The following is a 6,020-nucleotide window of genomic DNA, read 5'->3' as shown; positions in this document are numbered from 1 at the left end:
TATCTTTATTAGTTCCTGATACATATGTGGAGTTTATACTCCTGCGTCAGTACTTCCAGCAGTGTTTGACAGGAATTAAGTATGTCATCTTTCAACCAGATACCATAAAACAAAGACCAGGGAAACAGAATTTGTTTTAAAGCAACTTGCTCAACATCAGATTGGAACATTGATCACTTTATAGGACATATTTAGTGGTCTGTCATATTTAGCCCTTAAAAGTTGAGTGATTTCTTCCTAGTTTCAATATATGAAATCATGAAGTTTACCGTATGAGGACAGAAGAAGAAATGCAACATCTCACGTCAGGATGCTAGAAAATGGCAGCTTTCAAATTGCTTGGCCTTTTTAGGAATTATCATGGCTGAAAAAGCTGAGCGACTGTTTTGGCTCTAGTCATTCTTACGTACAGTCAGGAAAGCAAGATGGCAGGATAAAGAGGAACAAAAGCAATAATTAAAATAATATTGTTTTGCAAAGGAATTACAATTTTTTTCTAGAAATCTTAGCACAGTTTCAAAATGTCAAAATTGCTTCTATTTGCTATGAAAGTTTGTGTTGAATAAATTAAACTACTTTTTAATTAGAAATTATTTTTTATGCAGAAATAATCAAAGCAGAGTTATTCAGCTCAGCGGCCAAAAAAAGCCGGTGATTCAATTGCTCTGTTACTACTGATGCTGTATGAGTTACCTGTTAAACTCCAAACCTAAATTTCTGTTTTCTTTCATCTCCCTCATGGCAAACAACTGACTGTGAAAAAAAATATAAAATATTAGAAATACCGTGCAGCTTTGGCTGTTAGATAAGGACCAGACTTCGTAAAGGGACTTCCATATCATACAACTAAAATATAACTCAAGTGGAGTTTTGACACTAAGTTCAAAGAAAAAAATGGATACAGAAGATCCTTTCCACTGGAATAACTGCATTCTGCTGTACAAAATACTCCCAGTAAGGGCATTTCCAAAACTCCTGTGAAGATGTTCTTGAAAAAGAATTTCAACATCTCATGCATAAATATTTGTTCTGGAAAGACATTTATGTAAATAAAGCTTGGAACACAATCAGGCAATAAAAAAGAGGTATGTTACTCTTATAGATAAGGAATGTTTCCAGAAAGTTTAAAAAAAAAGTTTTTCAGTGTAGAGATGGATGGACTGTAGATTAAACTGTGATAGAGAATGTTGCTTCCTAAATGAACAAATTTTATATATTGCAGTGCTAGGTCAGGTTTTGATTCTGCAGTACCTATTTAGAGTTAGTGTCCAAAACTTAAGCTGGTGTAAATCAACATAGATCATTGAGCACAGTGTTGTCTGTACTGATTTTATAAACTATCGGTCAGCATTGTGAAGCTATGTCTGTTTTCTCTTTTTGAGAAGAGACCGCACCATGAGATTGGTCCCAGAAGGCTTGACAGTATCACTTTTGAAACTGTTTACATTCTTGACACTGCATAATAGAATTTTTATTCTGTTCTTTGGTGACTTTTTTATTGCTCACTTTCGAAACATCGTGTTTTACCATCTTTCAGTCCTATTACCAATACTGAGCAATAATAAGACTGTAATGACCTGTTTTAATAAGCCTGTTAGAGGTTTCTGTGCCGATTTGACGTGCCTAAGTGTAGTAAAATGGTTTATGAGGAATAAACAGCTGAGTAATATCACATTCATGTCCTTGGAGATGAAGTGATTGTAGGTGAGGAATAAATAATTGAAGAAGACACAGCCTAGTGATTTCGGTTTCTGAACTCCTGAGACACTACGGTGAACCCAGTAGACACTTCGGGGCTCTGCGCTTGAGGTTTAGGCGCTTTATGGTTGAGTGCCACACCCTGACTCCCAGCCTACACAGGATGTCACGTGAACGGCCGCGTGCATTAATATGGATATAGATGTGCTATTGGAAACATCTATTTTTGAGAGCGACTGAGTCCTAATGGACCAAGGGCCTCAAAACAGGCTCAGGCATCTGCCTTCCCGCTCTGGCACATGTCTGTGTGGGCTGGACTGGTCTGAGAGGAGACCTGTATTTGGAAGCATGCTGGCCTACGACATCGCTGCCTCATCAATTTCATGCATAAATACATAGGAAAGGCAGAGATCTCTTTCGATAATCTCTTTACACCCCATCTATATGTTCATGTTGTGTGTATACAGAGCTTTGCCACTAAGGGCTGGAGGGGTTGATGCTGTCCCGTGCCTGGGGTGGGTGCCCTGGGCGTACTTTGAAGCCTGGCATGAAGGTTGACTCTACTGTGACCACTGCGTGTGTTCATGTGCTTAGGAATACAAGTCCAGACTTCTTTGTGGGCACGCAAAGTGTCTCCCACTCAACGTACCACAAAAATATTGGAAAAACTTTTTCCCTGTGAGGGTGACAGAGCCCTGGCACAGGCTGCCCAGGAAGGTTGTGGAGTCTCCTTCTCTGGAGACTTTCAAAACCTGTCTGGACACGTTCCTGTGCGATCCTACTGTAGGTGTAGGCGGGGGCCTGGACTAGATGATCTTTTGAGGTCCCTTCCAACCCCTGACATTCTGTGATTCTGTGATTGTGAACTGATCAAGTAGCGCCAAGCCAGCATTTAAGGGGGAGTCCTCACCTCTGCTTTCCATTAGTCTGTATTAGAAGCTGGTGACGTGAATCGTTATTGGCTGTTTTCTCTCTTGCTCACTCATATCCTCACTGCTCAACTGTTTGGACATTGATATTCTTCTGAGGAATACGTTTATTTTCCAAAACAAACTGTGCATGACTAAGATAATCTGTTATTCCCCGTTTGAACGCTCCACTCGGCACTTGCACGTGAGTTTTTACAGAAAAGATTACACTGTCAGAAAGGAGAAATGCCATAATGTGACCACAGCTAATGAAAACTGTATTGAGAATCTTGACTATTTTCAGAAAAGCATTAAATCAATATTACCCCCTTAAATTCTCAGAAATCAGAAATTTTTTTCACAGATTCAAAGGCGTCATACTATCTCCCTGCATGTACAGTCATGCAATGTAAAGCGAATGTTTTCTGTCTCTCCCAGTTGTGTCAAAATTAATAGGTAAATTTAGAATTTGGATTTATTTTGCACAATAATTCACAAGGAAATGAATTGTATGAGTTGTATTGGTGAAACTGTGCTGTCACACAGGACTTCACTGTATGCAGTATTCTGAACAGAGAGGAGCTCCCTTAGCACTGCACTCCAGCCAACCAAAAATTGTAAAATTATATTAATAAATCACATGTAGTATAATATGGTCACAGTAGTGTGATAATACGATCACACAGCTTCCACTTTTGTAAAAGCAGCATCCATTAGTCGTGAAATATATTTGATATTGCTGTTTTCATTCTGTGAGGAGATGATATTTGCCTATTTGTGCTCTTGTCTTTAAATGCTCATATTCTTTAATATAAACCTTTTTCATTCACTTCTGTAAAAGAGACCATCTTTGGATTGTGGGGAAAAAAACCTTAATAAGGACTATGAAGCTACAAATAACAAAGTCCTGTAATCTTCCAGGAAATAGACCTTTCAGCTCTTTTACAATGTATTTACTCAGTTTCAGTAAACAAGAGGCTTGAGATGTGGAGAAGTCACTTTGCAAAACCTGAGGGTAGCTGCTGTGTCTTACTACAGGAACTGGAAATCTGTCAAAGCAGATGTACAGTAGCCAGTGCGTTATAAACCCATGATGGTAGATTAATAAGCAGCAATTTAAGAGCGTAGCTAGTCACCAGCTTGTTTGGAGATAAACTGATGACTGCAGGAGACTCCAAAATGTGAGCAGACACCTCTGTTGCACAATTTTTCTTCTGTTCAGCTAGAGAAGATTTGTGCAGGCTCTGAAAACCCTTCTGCTGTAGAAACAACTTGAAATTTAGCTCAGACAAAAGGGATAATAAAATGTTTGAAGTGTAAATAATAGTTCCTTTACTAAAAATTCTCATCTGTTTTCAGTACATATTTTTCCATTTTATTTTTTACCTATCTGTATCTTTTTGCATCACATACTGTTCTTCAGAAACACTGGAACAAAATTTATCATGAAGCTTTCAAAGACAGAAAAATAGTTTATAATAATCATACACTGTGCATGTTGTTTTCAGAAATTAAAATCAGAAATGTTCATGCATTATGCACTTACTCTCAGAAATGACAGTACTGTATGTATTGCAGCGATAACATATAGGGGAATCTCCCCAGTATTTTTTAGTTTATTTTGTATCTCAACATATATTCTAAATAATAGGCAGAACTCGGGGATTATTTTTTTAATATTAATGCTATCCTATATATGGAAATACACAAAAAAAGATGCCTCGACTGGAATAAGCCACACACTTTGACTACTGTATTGACATTTATGCTTGAGAAAGTTCAGGCCTGGAAGCTCTTGCACAGCAAGTTAAAAGGCCAATACCAGCCTCTGACCCAAAAGGGAACATTTCAGTTCAGGCTTAATCAATTGAAAATGCAGGGCAAAATATGCCTTTAGATGACATGATTTGATTTACAAGATAAACAAATATTTTCCACCAACCTGAGCTAATTCAAGTTTATGTTTTGATAGGGTATGTAGAATAACTGTAATTTATTTATGACCTATTAAGCAGATTGTTTCCAGTGTGTAAGAGATCCTAATTAGGACCGCTGTTTTTAAAAAGGAAGCTCACAATTCTTTTTATATCCTGTCGTCAAAGGCACAAAAGAGAAGGCTTTTGCTCTTGTTTTTGTTTACTTTTTCTCTGTGCTGTCTATTGAATGTCAAGAGGCCATACACATACTATTGTACAGTCATGTCTTTGAAGGCTCCAAAGAGTTTCAGGATTCTTACAAAGACTTTATTTCTTGAAATACGTGTTTCCCTCATGAAATCGTGATTCCTGAGGGACCTCTGATGCCAAACCATCTGTAAAGGCTGTTGTCTTACAAGCAAATTTCTTTGGGGGATCTGAGCATAGGGGAAATGGCATTAAATAATGTTTGGGAGTTTAATGTATGCCCCAGGGCCTCATGAAGGGACAATGTCACAAAGAGAAAGTCTTCCAAACTCATTCCCACTCACTCTTCTGGCCTGCCGGGTCCTAGCTGCTGCCCCTAAGTCTGGCTTGAAGCAGAAGAACAGAGGGCCACAGACATCTGGGGTCACAATGACATACCACTCTGGGTCCGTATTAGTAGCTACCGCTGAAAAGTAGATAACAGACAAGTAGGTAAAAGATGAGGAAAATAGTATTAAAAATATAGAGCATATAAAATCATGTTAGTGTAATGAAGACAGTGGTCCAAATACTGTACAGAGTGGCCCAAAGCCAGCATAGCTCATTGATGCACTGTGACTTGGACTCTGAGTGTAATCAATGTAATTATTCCCCTGATGCCCACCCTTGGGCAGGAAGGGGTAGCAGGAATACAGTAAATACGGTGTGAATTGCATAAGCGTTTGCCATTTTCCTAGCAAGATCGTCAATTACACTTCTCTGATTTCATCCTGAGACCAGACTGGGCAGCCAGGTCCAGGGCAGGATTTGCAGCTTTCCTTACGTCAAGGTCCATTCGGATCTCGCAGATTTACAGGACAGTGTACTCTGTGTTTTAAACTTTATTTCATGGGCTCATTAAGAAATAGAATTTAAAAAATATAGTAAACAGGGGCTCAATCCCCTTGTGCCCAGACTAGTCTGTCACGTTATTTATTCACTGTTCAGATCATATGATTTCATAACTTCTAACATGTGCCTCTTAATATTTTTGCACCTAGGAGCAAAAGAAAAGAATTGATTGCCTGGCGGACGATGAGGCTGCTTGTCCTTCCTCCTCCATCACACTGTCAGCATCCCCAGTATCACTCCAGGAAGCACAAAAGCCTCGTCGGTCCAGCTGCTATTTGATCCACCTCAAAAGCTTTTTGGGTAAGCAAAACATCTGTTTTGTACCCTCCGTCTTGGAGGTTCGGTCTATACCGTTTCCATAAGTTAGTGGATTCTGAGGAAATTTCCAGCCATAAGATAG

The sequence above is a fragment of the Apaloderma vittatum genome, unplaced genomic scaffold, assembly GCF_000703405.1.
Source record: "Apaloderma vittatum isolate BGI_N311 unplaced genomic scaffold, ASM70340v1 scaffold4151, whole genome shotgun sequence".
Taxonomy (NCBI): domain Eukaryota; kingdom Metazoa; phylum Chordata; class Aves; order Trogoniformes; family Trogonidae; genus Apaloderma; species Apaloderma vittatum.
Note: the sequence above shows the minus strand (reverse complement) of the source record.